The sequence below is a fragment of the Pongo abelii genome, chromosome 16, assembly GCF_028885655.2.
Source record: "Pongo abelii isolate AG06213 chromosome 16, NHGRI_mPonAbe1-v2.0_pri, whole genome shotgun sequence".
NCBI lineage: Eukaryota > Metazoa > Chordata > Mammalia > Primates > Hominidae > Pongo > Pongo abelii.
The window spans coordinates 23,924,219-23,943,155 of record NC_072001.2 but is presented as its reverse complement, the minus strand read 5'-3'; the positions used below and the strand labels follow the sequence as shown (position 1 = coordinate 23,943,155).

General features: G+C 39.2%; 1 protein-coding gene across 5 annotated transcripts in view; it reads right to left on the bottom strand.

Annotated features, from left to right (window-relative positions):
- Positions 1–18,299, bottom strand: part of LOC129050307 (golgin subfamily A member 6-like protein 1) — an 86,178-nt gene extending 67,879 nt beyond the window's left edge. For 3 of the 5 annotated variants that reach the window (XR_010137322.1, XR_010137321.1, XM_063716431.1), the window contains exons 1-4: positions 18,149–18,299; positions 17,448–17,550; positions 12,675–12,809; positions 3,689–3,781 (exon numbers count right to left, since the gene is read on the bottom strand). The gene's annotated coding sequence lies outside the window, so the exon portion shown is untranslated. Of the gene's footprint in view, positions 1–3,688; positions 3,782–4,553; positions 4,724–12,674; positions 12,810–17,447; positions 17,551–18,148 lie in introns of all 5 variants that reach the window. The other 2 variants (XR_010137320.1, XR_010137323.1) reach the window with 2 other exon arrangements.
- Between the last annotated feature and the right edge of the window lie 638 nt (positions 18,300–18,937).

Here is an 18,937-nt window from a genome sequence, read left to right as displayed (position 1 = left end):
TTCAAGACACGGTCTGAGCAGTTCAGATTATAGTGAAACTATTGCCGTCGTTGAACTTGACTCTGTGCCTCTATTAATGCAGTTTAAGAATGCATTAACTTTTTAAGCATCTGTTAACACCATATTGACTCATATTGAGCAGGGAGTCAAATAAAACCACAGGAATTTTGCCATAGATTTTCCTATCCTGTAAATGTGCAATAAACAAGAATTTACAATAGCCCAGTAAAATTTCATTTTATTAGTTTCAGCCCATAGTTCCAATCTACAAAGACTTTTTTTTTTTAGGCATGCAGCTATCATCTAAACTAATAGCCACCCTTTCTGGCTTTGCATTACCTGCAAAAGTGCTAAGCATTTCTTCTTTCACCATTCTAACCATGGATCGAACTGCTGAACAAAAGAAAGCCAAGTGGGGGGTCCAAATTTTAGAGATCTTCATCAAGTTTACATCCATCTATTACTAAATACTCTTCAGATATCTGTTCAATTAGTTATGGAAAAGACAGGCTACTCATTTTTTCATATTGTCTTTAAGAATGTTAAGCGAATCTTCATGGAATGTCCTATATAAATATAGATACACATTGCTGTGGCTTTTCGTAACAAACCGTTTTTCAATTGACATACAGGATATACTGTTAGGTACACACACAAAAATGGAATGTATTACCACTTGGAATGTCTTCTAGAGGTATAAATCCTAATTCTGTGAGCCTGAACTTTTCAGCTCCTACTTGTTAACAATAAAATTATCTTCTCAATTCTGTTTATATAAGTCAACTTTAGTTGTATATTTCTCCCTCTTGAAGTTCATGAGAAACAATCATTAATGTGGTAGGTAGTGGTGTGTAGTAATTAAAAGCACGGACCCTAGAACCAAAGCTGCCTTGTTTTAAAACCCAGCTCCACCACTTAATGTTATGGTACCTTAAGAAAATTACTCAAACAAGCTGTGCCTTTGTTACCTTATCTATAAAATGGTGATAATAGTATTTCTGACAAAGGGATAAAATGTGTTAATATATGTAATGCCCTAAGAAAAAACACTTGTACCTAATAAGATCTAAGTAAGTATAATTACTAACATTGTTATGACATTTTCAAGAGAAAAAACGACTATAAGAGCAAAGCCATAATTCTGACAAGTTGATATTTTTCTTAAATTAATTCATTCTGTGCCTTACAAACAATACATTTATTTCTGGCTCCTAAATACTTACACACGCATACACACACACACATACACACACACCTTACCACATTACAATAATTCTATCTATTCACTGAAATAGTGCAGAAACATTTATCACTATTACCACCATTCTTACTAAGAAGCTGAAATTATTCCTGGACTACTGTTATAAATTCTAATAAGAAAGTTAAGAGGGCTATTGGTGGGGTGGTGAGAGGATGTGTCTGGAGCTCTGAAAATTCAGGGGTCTTGTAGAAACCTATACCTCTATTTCCATGGTTTTTATAGCTCACACCATGCTGACCACCATATCACTGGCAACACTGTAATTCAGGGACTGGAAAATAAGGCGGAGGTCACCTCCTTCAGCATGGTTTATGATCTCTCCATTGTCTGATTTTCCAAGAAGACTCTGGACACTGCTCTCTAATACATCTAGTACACACCACACTTGGCCCAACTTCCACTCACTTCAGTCTCTGATTTCAGTCACTTCCCTCCAGACACTTGGAAATTTTAACAATTCCTCCATTTCCAAGGTTATCTTTCCTGGGACACAAGACTTTATGTTTCCCTTTGCCCCTTTTTCAAAATCTTGCCAATCTCTTTACCTCGCATTATAACTGACACTGATTTTGCTCAACTTTGAACATTTCACTCCTTGGAAAGGTGAGCTGAATTTAGACCAAAGTAGAAAAATGAACCTAAGAGCAACATGTCAGCAAAAGACTCTTTCTAACCCTTAGCAAGTAGGAAAATGGGAACTAAATGTAAGAATCAACAGTGTTAACAATTTCTGCATATATTCAGCAATGATTTATTGATCAGTAAACACTATGATAGACGATAGAAACAAAAAGTAAATAGAATTTAGTGCCAGTTTTCAAGAAAGTTAAATATAGCAAAGGAGACGCATGCAATTAATGATATTATAATGTGATAAATACCATAAAAGCAAAGAAGATAAATTCTTAATTATGAAACTAATGTGTGTAGGTTCTATAAAAATTAATCTTTATTCACAAAAGCAAATGCCTCCATTGTATGGGTGGACATACAAACCTATTCAAAGAAATCACATCTTTAAAGCCCTGCTCCTCAAATTGTGGTCTCCAGGCCAACAGCATCTGCATCAACCCGGAGCTTATGAGAAATGCAAAATCTCAGGTCCCACTGCAGACCCACTGAATATAAATCTGACATTAATTAAATCCCCTGATGATTCCTGGGCACATTAAAATTTGAGAAGCACTACACTAAAGCAAATCTTAACTTGGTGCAAGCAGTGGCTTTGACAAAAGCTGAAACCTGGCTCCTATTTCAAACATGCTATAGGAGAGTGAGTTGGTAGCTTCTTAGGGGAGTATTCTTCCAGTGCTCAGCACGTCGTAGGTACTCAATAACTGTTTATTGACTGAATACAAAACTGAAGGACTAAAGCAATGATTAAAATCACTTATGAGTAATGTTTCTAATACTGTTTCGAGCATGAAAGACAAAAGGAAGGAGTGAAGTAATAGCATTAAGTAACCCAACATGTTAAAGCAGTCATTTTAAACCACACTTTGAGTATTTTCAATTAAATAAGAAAAAAATACAAACAGAAGGCATTCAGTGTTGTGTTGATTTGAAATTGAATTTTAGCTTAATTCTACTTATTAATGTAGGAGAACTAAAATTTTGGGTAACATTTTGAAATTTTTATTATCTTTATTAACTATTTCAAAAATATAAGTTAATGCTAGAAGGGACGTTGGCTGTTGCTAATTTCATAGTTATGTAAATCAGCAGTGTGGGATTTAAGGTGTCAACATATAACAAAAACTCAATGTCTTCTAACATGACATATCAACAAGCGCATATGAATTAGAAAGCCACACGCCACACGATTCCAAAGAGCCACATTAAATCCACCTATGCTAAAAGAGGGTCAATTAATTCCAATAAGAAGCAAAGCATGCGTTTTAATTATTTCACATGTTAAAACATAAAATGGGAACACATATAAAGCTTTTGGTAAAGAAGGGCAATGCTTTCAGAAAAATATAGAGACATTTTTAGAATTAATTGCTTGATTCTAATTAAAAGAATATAACCGTTAGAGGCACAGTGGCTACTGAAACTCTGATTTTATTTGCATACATTAGTATGACAAATGAATCTTCAGACAAAGCTGATTTTATTTTATTAAAATACAAAAGATCTTAAACTTTTCCTCAAATATGTGTTTACCTATATCACAAACCAGTTAAATGGTGTTCTTAGTTTTATAGCAACTAAATAGCCATGACGCTTAATATCAACAATCTCAAAAACACCTGAAAGTAGAACCCTGAAGCAGCCTATATATTAGCAGAAGATACAAATGTATTTCCACCTTTTTAGCAAAGTGACGTATTACAAATTATCCCCAGTGGCACCTGCATCCTAGATCCTCAGGCGCAACTTAAGAGGATTGTCATGTAATTATAGCAAGGTAAAAGTTTATCTCACCATTAAAAATGAGCTTTGCGCTGGGCAAGGCAGAGGGACCACTTGAGTCCAGGAGTTTGAGACCAGCCTTTGCAAGGTAGTAAGACTCCATCGCTACAAAAAAAAAAAAAAAAAAAAAAATTAAAAATTAACCAGGCGTAGTACCACATGCCTGTGTTTCTACCTACTCAATCATTTGAGCCCGGGAGGTTGAGGCTGTAGTGAGCCATGATTGTGCCACTGCACTTCAGCTTGGGTGACAGAGTGAGACCCTGTCTCAAAGAAATTAAAAACAGAGCTTTGTAACAGTCAAAGCCATCTAAAAGCAAAAGGTTATCTAATTTGGTAGATATTTTTCTGTAAGAGGAGGATTTCACCCAGAAATCACCATGATACTCTGGTGTGTATTAAACCACTAGCTTTGTACAAAATAAATGAGTTTTCTTTCAATTCTTAAATAATTATTACATCTAGTACACAAAACTCAACATTTTGGACTCATGTTCTAACTCAGAACAACTATAGTTTGTCCCCTCTTTCTGTGTCACACTGTACTTGTTTACTAGAAGTGTATTATTTCTCTATCTTCAGTCTCCATGATTTTATTTAATTACAGGGCTTGATAGCATGATAAATAATAGGTGACTACCTCAATTGTGCTTTTCTTCTCTCTCCTCATCCCAATTGTGAATTAAGGCCAGTATTTCACATTAAGTGCAAATGGATCACTGTATATCTAGCAGATGTTTTAGAAAGCTCATAAAAGCATGTGTTCACTTCCCTTTGCCCCACCCCTTAGTTGAATCCTGAAATACTCTCTAGAAGAAGGTGGGGTGGAAATAAAGTCCCTTTTAATAACTAGACCCAAACACTGAATAAAATACACCTATAAGGAAGACTTTCAGAATGATGTCTATCTAATCCTCTGCAATTCTGCAATATCTGGATGAACTGTGTGCTTTTATAGATTGCAGAAAATAAACATGCTTCCTTCTTTCTCCTCCTCGTCCTTCTCTTAATCTTGCTCTCATCTTTCTTCTTTTTGAAAAGTGGTTGCTGAAAAAAGTAAGAGAAAAGAAAGAGAAAGAAAATAGAGTTATCTCTGTTTCTCTCTCTCTTTGACCTTTAAAATATCTATTTATAGATAATAAATGTCACTGTTCACAAAGTAGTTAATTGGGCAATGAAAGAGAGAGACATAATTTTGTAAAACCTAATTTGGCCTTTGAGAGTCTCAGCGCTCATAGGAAACCCATGTCAAAGTTTCAGAAATGTCTGTTAATGTATTTAGTATATAAATGTTATTGACAGCCAACTCTTCCAATGCTGCCATAATTACTGATATTAAAGGTCTTGTAGCTATTTATATATGTATTTTTGTATAACACGTAGTACTTTTTCCATCTAATAGTGATTGTTCAAATCCTTGAATCGTAAAGGATGGTTATCTAGCTGCCCTTTCAACATGAGAAACCGGACAATGAAATATTTTCACTTTTAAATACACAATCATGCTTTGAGTGCTAAAAAGCACAAGTAGGCCAAGAACCATTTATCTAAGGTATTTATTTGAGGGTGACAGCAAATTCAAGCTGAAATTTAAAGACCCTTATGCAACCACTCTGGATTTCCTATGTAAGTACAAAAATATTTGGAGAAAAGTTCCATTTTCAATTTTAAATGTGCCTTGGGGACTACGACAATCTATTACTAGACTTGCAAAAAAATTTGAAGCTTATAAACATAAATACTTTGGCAAAATTTTAAACTATATACATGGCATATATGGTGAGGGAACCCAAAGGAATGCAACTCAAAACTACAAAACTGCCAGAGAGATAGAAATCTACCAACAAAATCTCACCATTAATGAGAATATCATTTTCAATCCCAAAGCTCTTATTTCTAGTACTAAATAACATTATTCTATATTACTAATTTTTTACTGTCCTATAGGTGATGGTGAAAAAGAAAGGTAGGTAAACAAAAGGTAGTTGGTAAAAAAAGAAAAAAACATTACCGAAATTACCAAATATTATAAATGCGTCTAAAGCAATCTACCAAGACAAAGGGAGAAACTATAGATTTCTTACTGTGGTGATATCCACTTGCTCAAGGAATCTCTGGGGATATAGATTAAAGAAACTATGTATGTTTAGACCTTTACATCAGTAAAGTTGCCATTGGAAGAGGAACAATTTGGTGGTTGAAGGGGAGATCACCATGGAAAGTTATTAAGACCAAAGTTTCACTGAAGCAGGAAGGAGTTTTACAAATGATGTTCTTGTTGTCAGAGCTTCTGCTTTCCCAATATACTTTGTCCCCTACTTTACCTTATCTTCCTTTAGGGAAAATTCACCTTCTAGCTGTTACAATTCATTATTTTCACTAGCCTGTGTTTTTTAAAATCTTTTGATGGAGCGAAGCAACCCAAATACTTATTAGGAAATACCCTATGCTAGTATCTTTTTGTTCTCAGCAGCTAGTGTGGTTATGCAAGAACAAAATTTATGTAAATGTTAGTGTAGGTTCCCTGTTTCTCTTGTTGATGATTGAAGAGCTTAAAAAGAGAAAAATGTAATTCAATTAATTTCTTCTAATTAAAGTACAATATTTTTAAAAAATCAACAATCACCGTAGCTTAATTGACATTAGTCATTAATTGACAATCTTCCTAAAGTTGCTAAGGATTGGTTTTCAGTCCAATAACTCCACTATAACTAGGGATCTTTGTTCAGATAGGGTCACCTACGTAGACTACATACCCTTATCTAGGCTACATAGCTTCCCAGAAGTCACTCATGTACTGAAGGAGAAAAATGTAAAAGTGTTAATATAAATATAAAATAATTAACTTTTCTGAGTATGCTTAAAATAATGTATTTTTTATTAGGGTATTTTTTATTTTTGCCAAATTTGGAATTATGCATTTATTAACTAGTATTTGTAGAAGAGACATGATATGATGTAGGCATTTTTCCAAAGCCTAGGACAGAGAAATTATACATTCTTCTATTTCTTTAATACTCCTTTTGAAGAAATGGACTACATATTCTTTTTTTTTCCTAGTAAATTGGAACTAAAAATAATTCTTGACTCAATGCCAACTATTTAACAACATAGACTGATTTCTGTGAGGAAATTTAGTTTATACATAACAAGCTTGATGTGACATACTCAATAGGTTCTCCTCAAAAATATCTGGACATCTGAAATTCAGGCAGCCAACATTCTATCAGGCTCTGTGCTTTGGACATGTAGCATTTGTAATCCAACTTGCTAATCATGGAAACCAGAATAGAAGTTTAATTGGAACCCCTATCCTCCATCATCAACTATAATAAGAAAGAAAAGTAGCATCTTTCATGTAAGATCTTTGTCTTTGGTTACAACTAAATGAGGCTTTGGGGCTTTTCTTTTTTTTTTTTTTTTTTTTTTTTGAGACAGAGTCTTGCTCTGTCGCCCAGGCTGGAGTGCAGTGGTGCGATCTCGGCTCACTGCAAGCTCCACCTCCCAGGTTCACACCATTCTCCTGCCTCAGCCTCCCGAGTAGCTGGGACTACAGGCGCCCGCCACCACGCCTGGCTAATTTTTTTGTATTTTTAGTAGAGACGAGGTTTCACCAGATTAGCCAGGATGGTCTCGATCTCCTGACCTCGTGATCCACCCGCCTCGGCCTCCCCAAGTGCTGGGATTACAGGCTTGAGCCACAGCACCCGGCCTGGGCTTTGACAAACACAATTCCTTTACTATATTTTTAAAAAATCAGAGTCGGTGATCAGATCTCTATTAGAAAAGTATTACATTTGCAAACCACAGTATGCTACTGAGAAAATGGCACAATTTAATAAAAAGGGGACAGAAGTACCCTGCTATCTCACTATTATCATCACATTTGGGTTTCTGTAATATTTTGTGCAATCATTAAAAGCAAGGTAACAATAATATTTTCACCATCTCAATACCTAGAAGATTTCTATTACTTTGGCTAGGAACATTTTCCTTGGATGGTTGGTTGACAATATCCAAAGGATAATTTTAGGTCCTAAAGAATTAAACACAGGTCTATTTTTATGAGGTGGGACAGATTGGAAACCATTCTTTTTGCTTGTTCCAATGAAATTGGAAATGAAAAGAATGTGTGTCATATGAGGGACAAGTGTCATGAAGCCCATCTGAATTATACTTCATACCCCTCTTTATAGCCTAATGTTCAACAATATCCATTTTCCTGGCAGTATTGCACCCATCAAAAACAAGTTATTGACACTTATGTCTCATATATAAATCAAATAAGGCAGACAAAGCAAAGAAGGTGGTTTTAGAGAGATTGAATGGTGGAGTCAAATAATGTATTTGTTTTTCACCTCTAAGATGTCACTTTAATACTGCACTGAAACAATGGCACAAAATCATTCCAATTAAATGGTCTTAAAATAAGATATAAAGCAAATTCAGGTGATCGCATTCTGCCTGGTGTGTAAAGAGCTGACAGCACAAAATTGAGCAGAAATAGTTTAAATTTAGCATTCTTCACATACGTGTACAAGGACTGAGAGCAGAAGTTGGATTTGCTTCAGTGGAGTCAACTAAAGACTCAACAAGGAAAGGTTGAAGTGCATTGACAGCGCACTGGGAATTCTATGAGTATTGACTAGCACTGGCTTGGGTACAAATTAAGTAAAGCATTCTATTTCTGACATTAATTTTCTTCAACTGAGAAATTACAATAACAGATGAATGATGATTATGATAATAATAATAATAAAACACGAATGTAATGAAGAGACACATTCACCAGTGATCAGATACCAGACAGCCATGACATATTCACTTTGATTTTCAAGGCCTCTGGTCATATGGTTTATTTCACACAATTCTGCTGAGACTCCAGTCATTACACTTCATTCCATTTCCTGGTGCTATTCACATAATATTATCTCTGCTCTAAGGGATTAAGAATCAGCTAAGAATAAAGAAAAGTTTTTTCTTTATCATATCCATGGAAAATTATTTAACCTGCTCTGGCTTACTCAGCATGGCATTCACTTTCCTTCCCTTGCCTGTGAATTCTGAGATTTGAAATGTTAAATAGGAGTCACTTGTTGTATCATTAGCTAATGTTTGCCATAAAATTAAAAGCAAGGAGAAGTTACAAAGGGGAAGATACATTAATCAAACCAAATCAATAACCAGTCTGCAGTTTGGTGCTTATTTTATTAAAAATTGCCAGATTAGGAAAAATCTCCCCCTCCTAAAAATAAAATAAAATAAATGTGCCTTTTCAAGGATTTGAGGAAGTTAGAATACCCTTGATTCTATAGTTTTGGGAAGGAAAGAAATAAAAGTAAAGCTAAAAGTGAATCAACTTTTATGCTCTCTTCCTACCTCCTATTTCCTTTTATTCTTCATAAAATATTTAAATTGAACATATTGGTAATAATCTTGAAATGGATTATTTTGAAAAAATATTTAGTGCAAAAATATAAATAAGCTTGTTTTAAGTAACTGGCATCTCATTTCTGTAAAATAACATTTTCCAGATTTTGCTTTCTTTTTTTTTATGAAATTGAAGTCTATGCCATAGCCTTATAAAGAAGATTAATATTATAGTTTTGAACACCTGTTAGAAAAGACAAAAAATCTAAAGTCAATGATCTAAGCCTTTACCTTAAAAAACTAGAAGAGGGATGGGTGTGGTGACTCACACCTGTAATCCTAGCGCTTTGGGAGGCCAAGGCGGGCAGATCATGAGGTCGCGAGATCGAGACCATGCTGGCTAACATGGTGAAACCCCGCCTCTACTAAAAATACAAAAAATTAGCCAGGCGTGGTGACGGGTGCCTGTAGTCCCAGCAACTCGGGAGGCTGAGGAAGGAGAATGGCGTGAATCTGGGAGGCAGAGCTTGCAGTGAGCTGAGATGGTGCCACTGCACTCCAGCCTGGGAGTCAGAGCGAGACTCTGTGTCTCAAAAAAAAAAAAAAAAAAAAAAACTAGAAGAGACAGAAGAGCAAATGGAACCCAAAGGAAGCAGAAAAAAGGAAATAATAAAGAGTAAACAGAAACCAATGAAAAACAAAACAAACAAAATCAATAAAACCAACAACTGGCTCTTTGAAAAAACTCAATTAAACTGATAACTTCTAGTAAAACTGATGAAAATGGAAAGAGAGAAAATACAAGGCACATTTCAGCAAACTTCTGGATAACAGGTAGTATATGCTGGTACTTACTACACACAAGATAACTGCATAGGCACTCTGCCTGGCCTACTGTGCTGATCCCATAACAGCCTACAAGGTAGGTACTATTATTAACCCCACACACGGACTTTTTCTAAGAGACAGGGTCTCACCCTGTCACCCAGGTTGGGTGTAGTGGCACAATCATAGTTCACTGCAGCTTCAAACTGCTGGCCTCAAGCAATTCTCTCACCTCAGCATCCCAAAGTGCTGGGATTACAGGCGTGAGCTACCATGCCTGGCATCACAAATTATTTTTATATATGTACATTTACACAGGTATGTCCATTCAAGGAACAGAAAGTCTGAATATCCACGCTGAAGGGATAATAGTGGCTAACTCTTAGAGGAAAACTGAAATTGGGGTGGGCAGTCACGTGAAATCTTTATCATCTATACATTTTTATAAGAATCCAGGTATATTTTTAATTGGAACAAAAATGCATCACACATTTAAAAAATTTAATTACACAAAATAAAGTAAGCAAAGAATAAATATATGGGTTTCACCAGGTTGGAGAAAGGGAAGAGATTATGAACTCCATCCATGATAAAGAACTCCTATAACCCAAAACAAAAAACTCAATTAAAAAATGGGCAAAAGGGTCAGGCACAGTGGCTCATGCCTGTAATACCAGCACTTTGGGAGGCCTTGGTGGGTGGATCACCCAAGGTCAGGAGTTCAAGATCAGCCTGGCCAACATAGTGAAACCTCGTCTCTACTAAAAACACAAAAAATTAGCCAGGAATGGTGGCAGGTACCTGTAATCCCAGTTACTCAGGAGGCCGAGGCAGGAGAATCACTTGAACCAAGGAGGTGGAGGTTGCAATGAGCCAAGATTGCACCACTGCACTCCAGCCTGGGCAACAAGAGCCAAACTCCGTCTCCAAAAAAAAAAAAAAAATGTGCAAAGGATTTGAAGACATTTCTCCAGTAAATGTATACAAATGGTGAATAAGCATGTAAAAAGATGCCCAGCATGACTAATCATCAGGGAAATGCAAATCACAACAACGAGATGCTGTACCTACTCCCACAAAAAAGGATGGCTATCATCAGAAAAGGAAAAAAAAAGAAAAAGTGTTGGTGAGGGTGTGGAGAAACTGGAACCTTGGTATATGGCTGCAAGAATGTAAAACAGTGTAGCCACTGTGGAAAACAGTTTACTGGTTCCTCAAAAAGTTACATCTACTGCCAGGTGCAGTGGTTCACACCTGTAATCTCAGTAACTCAGGAGTCTGAGGCAGGAAGATCGCTTGAAGCCAGGAGTGTAAGACTAGCCTGGGCAACACAGTGAGAGTCTGTCTCTAATTAGTCAAGCGTGGTGTTGTTCACCTGTAGTCACAGCTACTTGGGAGGCTGAGGCAAAAAGATGACTTCAGCTCAGGAGTCCAAGGCTGCAGTGAGCTATGATTACATCACTGCATTCCAGCCTGGGCGACAGAGTGAGACCCAATCTCAAAAATAACAATAAATAATAAGTTAAACATAAAACTACATTATTGGCCAGGCGCCTGTAATCCCAGCACTTTGGGAGGCCGAGGCAGGTGGATCATGAGGTCAGGAGATCGAGACCATCCTGGCTAACATGGTGAAACCCCGTCTCTACTAAAAATACAAAAAAATTAGCCAGGTGTGGTGGCGGGCGCCTGTAGTCCCAGCTACTTGGGAGGCTGAGGCAGGAGAATGGCGTGAACCCGGGAAGCAGAGCTTGCAGTGAGCCGAGATTGCACCACTACACTCCAGCCTCAGAGATGGAACCAGATTCGGTCTCAAAGAAACAAACAAAAACAAAAAAAATCTATTGACCAATTCCACTCCTAGGTATAGACACAAAGAATTAAAAGCAGAGACTCAAGACACTTGTAAACCAATGTTCATAGCAGCATTACTCACACAAGTCAAGAGATGAAAACAACCTGAGTGCCCACTGATGAAGGGATAAAATGTGGCTTACATATATAATGGACTAGTATTGAGCCTTTAAAAGGAAGAAAATTTTGACACATGCGGATGAACCCCACAGACCTAAGAAGTTCAATAACCCAGTCACAAAAGGACAAATACTGTATGATTCCCCTTATAAGGAGACACCTTGAGTAGTCAAATTCTGAGACAAAAGTAGAATGGTGGTTGCTTGGGGGCAGCAAGGAGTTAGTGTCTCATGGATACAGAGTTTCAGTCAGAGAAAATGCAAAAGTTCTAGAGATGGATGGTGGTGATGGCTGGGCAACAATGTGAATATACTTAATGCCAATGAACTGTACACATAAAAATGGTTAAAATGGTTAAGTTTTATGGTATGTGTATTTTACCACAATATTTAAATTTTTTAAATTACATTTTTAAAAATTGTTAACAGGCCAGGTGCGGTGGCTCACGCCTGTAATCCCAGCACTTTGGGAGGCCGAGGCAGGCAGATCACAAGGTCAGGAGATCGAGACCATCCTGGCTAACACAGTGAAACCCCGTCTCTACTAAAACTACAAAAAATTACCCAGGCATGGTGGCAGGTGCCTGTAGTCTCAGCTACTCGGGAGGCTGAGCCTGAGGCAGGAGAATGGTGTGAACCCAGGAGGCAAAGCTTGCAGTGAGCCGAGATCCCACCACTGCACTCCAGCCTGGGCAACACAGTGAGACTTCATCTCAAAAAAAAAAAAAAAAAAAAAATTGTTACCAAAAAATTACTAATAATCCATCCAAGTTATTTAGAAAAGGAGTGTCAGATCAAGCTTTCCAAAGTGCCAAAACTCAGAAGATTACCTGGTTGCTTGCCCCATACCCAGCTGTCCAGAATTCACTTGGCACTATATACAGGTGTAGGAGTTTCTTCTTCATCTTTTTTCTCTCTGTCATCCAGATCTTCTTTCTTTGTTCCACTTTGTTCAACACTATCATCTGCAGAATTAAAAAATTTTTAATCTGTAACTGCTTTTCAGAATGCCATACCATTAGTCAGTCTCTGCAAATGTCCCTCCCCGAAAAGTTAAACACACATCATGAACTGAATGTTTGACAACTTAAAAATAAAATACATCAGTCATATCTGTAACAGATCCAGTAAAATTTTCATAAAGAAACCAAAACATTGGCCAGGTGCGGTGGCTCACACCTGTAATCCCAGCACTTTGGGAGGCCGAGGCGGGTGGATCACGAGGTCAGGAGATCGAGACCGTCCTGGCTAACATGGTGAAACCCCACCTCTACTAAAAATGCAAAAAATTGGCCGGGCATGACAGCGGGTGCCTGTAGTCCCAGCTACTCGGGAGGCTGAGGCAGAAGAATGGCGTGAATCTGGGAGGCAGAGCTTGCAGTGAGCCGAGATGGTGCCAATGCACTCCAGCCTGGGTGACAAAGCGAGATGCCATCTCAAAAAAAAAAAAAAAAAAGAAAAGAAAAGAAACCAATATATCAAATTATTTAAAGCATGTCTTCCAAAATGATATTCCATCAACTTCCTAATGGGATTTTTAAGCCATTCTACTGAAATCAGTTTCTTAAGAGTGAAAATTATGTAGTATAGATGACTTCTTCTATAAGAAACATTAGTTAACATTTAATTATAGTGTACAGGTAGGCTTACAAATAGAAATTATTTAGAAGCAATAAGATTGTTAAATAATTTGATAACATTGGTGATGAAAACAAAATGACACCTAAAAGGTACAGAAATAGTTTGGTGGTAAAACTTTGCATATTGAAATATAGAGACCCCTCTGTTATCTGAAATAAACATGAACAAAAACTGACACAGAAAATCAGTTCAAGTAATAATTAGCAAAATATTTACCAACCTTTTTCATTTGCATAAATAGGGTAGAATCATGAAATTTCAAAGATACAATATTAGTATTAATACTCATAACTATATATAGTTATATGTAGCTATATACACATATATAACTTTAAATTTAGTCAGAATTTTTATGGTAACAAATAAACTGTGTGCTATTTAAGTCGTATTTTCCAAAGAATAAACAAAAGTGTAATGAAGAAATAGTGGTGCATTTCAAGTTCTTAACACAGTTGACACCTTGGTAAACTTTTTAGATCACAATATTTTTAAGTCATTAAGACCATCTAAAACTATGCCTTAACTTGCTTCAGAAAACAGTTCAGCACATGACCCAACTTTCACACTACTAGGACTTTATCCTAGGGAAATGGAACCTACATTCACACAAAATCTGTACAGAAATGCTCACAGCAGGATTACAATTGTGAAAGAAAAATGGAAACAACCACAAGGTCCTACAATAGCAGAATGGATAAACACCATGTGGTACATCCAAATGATGAAATACTACTATTCAGCAATATAAAGAACCATTAATACACAGAACAACTGATAAATCTCAAACATATTACTGGGAGTAAATGAAGATGGTTTCAAAATGTTACTTAAAATAAGGTTCTACTTACATGACATTCTCAAAAAGAATACCCTACACCGATGGAGAACAGATCAGTGGCTGCCAGGGTAGGAGGCCAGGGAACATGTGATAAAAAGGAGCACCTTAAGGGAGCTTTTGAGGTGATGAAACTTCTCCATCCTGATGATGGTGGGGGTTACATGAATCTATAGAGGTCAAAATTTACTCAACTAGATACCACAATAAAATAAATTTTATATAAGTTTTTTAATTAAAAAAAACATCAGCTGGGTGCAGTGGCTCACACCTGTAATCCCAGCAATTTGGGAGGCCAAGGCGGGCGGATCACAAGGTCAGGAGTTCGAGACCAGCCTGACCAACATGGTGAAACCCCGTCTCTACTAAAAATACAAAAATTAGCCAGGTGTGGTGGCATGTGCCTGTAATACCAGCTACTCGGGAGGCTGAGGCAGGAGAATCGCTTGAACCTGGAAGGCAGAGGTTGCAATGAGCTGAGATCATGCCACTGCACTCCAGCCTGGGCGACAGGGCGAGACTGTGTCACACACACACACACACACAAAGTTAATGGTTCTCATTAATATTAAAGTTTCAATGAAATTCTACAAACATGTATTTAACACTCAGCGTATTCAAAGCACTTTTATACTAAAGTAAAAAGATAACATCTAAAAAAACTTTAGAAAAACCTATCACATACATATAACTAATCGATGCAAATCTGGCTTTGGAAAGGGTCATGAGAAAATATCTAGGCCCAGGGGCTGGGCACGGTGGCTCACGCCTGTAATCTCAGCACTTTGGGAGGCTGAGGCAGGCAGATCACTTGAGGTCAGGAGTTCAAGATCAGCCTGGCCAACATGGTGAAACCCCGTCTCTACAAAAATACAAAAATTAGCTGGGCGTGATGGCCAGCACCTGTAATCCCAGCTACTCAGGAGGCTGACGCAGAAGAATCACTTGAACCTGGGAGGTGGAGGTTGCAGTGAGCTGAGATTGTGCCACTGCACTCCAGCCTGGACCACTGACCACCGACCACCGAATGAGACTTCATCTCACAAAGAAGAAAAAAAAAAAGAAAGAAAGAAAATATCTAGGTCCAGGTTAGGGAGGACAGCTGGAATACAGTCTGGTGGAATCATATCAGAGCAGGGGGCTGGGTCTGGAGGGCTGGAGTAGGGTGTGGCCCCACTCTAGAAAGAAACTGAGAAACGCATCCTGGGTGAAGCAAGAGCAGAGTCCCATTCTGCAACAGGTGAGCATTTATCCCAATCTGAGAAACTACATGCAAATTTATAAGTCTCACTTAGCCTCTTATTTTCCTTAACAACATGTAAAATGAGAGAACAAACAATTCAGAAGGTTAAGACGTGAAATACACTGAATTCAGAAATCATACACAGAAAGGTAGGAAATGAATAGGGGAAAAAAGCAGCTAATGGAGAGTGAAAATGAGCCAGGTGGGCAGCTCACACCTGTAATCCCAGCACTTTGGGAGGCCGAGGCGGGTGGATCACTTGAGGTCAGGAGTTTGAGACCAGCCTGGCCAACATGGTGAAACCCCATCTCTACTAAAAATACAAAAATTGGCCGGGCGTGGTGGCAGCCACCTGTAATCCCAGCAGCTCTGGAGGCTGAGACAGGAGAATCATTTGAATCCAGAAGGCGGAGGCTGCAGTGAGCCGAGATGGCACCACTGGATTCCAGCCTGGGCAACACAGTGAGACTCTGTCTCAAAAAAAAAAAAAGGAATTTAATATGTATAAATCTATCTATAAATATTTTCTAATAATAAAAAACACACATCATGCCACACTAAAAATAAAGACATTTACTGAGTTCCAAAAAATCTCCCTAAAAATCCCAATCACTTGGGATCTACATAAAGAACAATTATGCTCTGCTTTCTAACCATGATTTTTAAAAGAACAAAGGGCAAAAAAAATTCATCAAATGTGGGCCAAGCGCGGTGGCTCAAGCCTGTAATCCCAACACTTTCGGAGGCCAAGGTGGGCAGATCATGAGGTCAGGAATTCAAGACCAGCCTGGCCAATATGGTGAAAGTCCGTCTCTACTAAAAGCATAAAAATTAGCTGGGCGAGGTGGAGGGCACCAGTAATCCCAGCTACTCAGGAGGCCGAAGCAGAGAACTGCTTGAACCCAAGAGGTGGAGGATGCAGTGAGCCAGGATCATGCCACTGCACTCCAGCCTGAGCGACAGAGCAAGACTTCCTCTCGAGAGGAAAAAACAACAACAACAAAATTCATCAAATGTAATGAATAAAACACATAGTTTAGATTTTTCCATGTACTTAGTTTTTCTAAGAGCATCTTTTGGAACTACTGTTTCACAGAAAACACTTTGGGGAATGTTTTAATTTATTAACAAATACTGGAGAGGTAGGAGGAAGAGGTTAAAACTTTTTAAAATATACAGAGTGAATCATTGATACGTGCCAAAAAAAAAAAAAAAAAAGTTGCTGATTCCTGTCATGGAAGACACTGTCATATGGACACTGTTAGCCTCAGCATGTGGAGGTCCAGAAAGGGAAAATTTCAAGTCAGATAGAATTCTATATATACCATTTATTTGGAGCCTTCAGCCCTCAAGATCCTAACATCATGACCTCAGTTTCAACACAATTGTCCTTAGTCCTTGTATTGGTTACAAATACAAACCAAACAGCTCAACTGAACTAACTCTCGTCTCTCCAGAAACACAAACACAAGACCTCATAAAATGAGTGAGTTTCTACAGGCCATAATTACTGAACTTACTTCTCCAATTTTTCCCTCCACAGTTAACTAAACAGCTCAAAAACTGTCAGTAACAACAGTCACCATGATATGGTTAGGAGTGTGGCAGATTTCTTAACGAGCAATAATAAATAGGAAAAAAATTCTGCCTATTCATATATCTCAAGTTTCGTGCACTTGCAAGAAACTAATTAAAAGGCAGCCGTGCACAATTTACAAAAACAGCCATAAAGACTGTTAACATTATAAGTTACAGGAAATAAACCTGCTCCTCTAATATAGCAAGATACAACTGACTTCCCCTTACATGCCCTAAAAAAAAGCCTTACCCGAGAAATTTAATGGAAGCAGAAACACATCAAGAAAAAGACATGTCAAACCCCACCTGTATATCTGTTTGCAACCATTTGGAGTCAAGTCGAGCCTGGGCAGCCAAACAGAAAGATTCAGAGGGCATCTTTTCTCCAGCTTCCTCCCAGTTCTCAGGCCTGCAAGTAAACATACATGTTGAAGACCTAACGCTTTTTAATAATTTACAAAGACACTCCAGAAAAAGTTTAATGCAGAAAAAAAAAAAAAGAGAGAGAGAGAGAACAGAAAGAGGGGAGAGAAGAGCTGGGGGAAGGGAGTGAGGGGGAAAGAGGGAAAGAGGGAAGAGATGGAGGGAGAGGGAGGTTCGGGGAAGGGAAAGCCTCCTTCCAAGGTACGCAGGGTGTGCCGGGTTTCTGCACCACGCTGGCGAGACCTGGAGAATGGACGCTCACATGAGGCCAAGTCACAATGTCATCTGCCCTCAAATCCAAAAAGTACACACACACGACAGGAAGTCCATCGTGTTAACGGACAAATGACAGCAGCATAAATCTGCCGCTTTACCCCACAGCAGGGCGCGTGCGTGAAACAAATTACTCAAAAGGATCGCCAGTAGAAAAACCCACAGCCGCCACCACCTAGAGATGAAGAGAGGCCGGAGGCTGCGCCGCGGGCGGTCAGCGCAGGCCCAGGTGCGACCGCCACGCCCACGCCCACCAGCCCCGCGCCCGCACCGCCCCCGCCGCCGGCCGCCCCGGTGTCCCAGGCCAGGACCTGACGCGCTGGGCCGGGCAGCCTCGCCCCGCCGGCTTGCGGACACAGCCACCCAGCAGCCGCCGGCTCAGCCCGCGCCCACGATCCCGGCGCCTCTCGTGGCCGGAGGGGCGGGCGACGCGGGACTACCGCCCCCCGCGTATGGCCAATCGCAACGGGGCTGCTCCGCGGGCGCAGCCAAAGGGGAAGAGAAGCCCTTCGCGGCTCCTCCGGACTCTCCGGCTTCCCGCAATCCCGTTTATCTTCCTGCTTGGTGCTCACGGGCTGCGGCCAGGGCCAACCGCGGGCGCCGGAAGGCGGGATTTCCGTTGCAGGCCCGCCCGCCCGCACTCCCACAGGAGACTGTCTCTCCCCGCCCAGCGCTCTTAATTATGCCGCGGGTGGTTGCGCTCACGCCAACTGGAGCTGTTCAGGGATCGAGTGGCGAGACCAGCTCCCCTGGGGATGAGAACGGATCTTTGTGTGGTCGGCTGGGGACTGAAGAGTTTCCTGGTGTGTGTTCAACTGAATGCAGCAAGAGTCTTGGGCAGATTACATGGAGCAGCTGTGGAAGCACTCGGCAGGGAATCCAAGAAAGAAACACCTCCAGCGACCACAAAACAAAATTGAAGAAATATAAAACAATGTAGGCCCGGCAAAGTGGCTCACGTCTGTGATTTTCAGAGCTTTGGGAGGCTGAAGCGGGAGGATCCCTCAAAGCCTGGAGTTGGAGGATCCCATGTTGCCCGACTGGGCAACATAGCAAGACCCCATCTCTTAAAAAAAGAAATTAACAATTAGCCAGGTGTG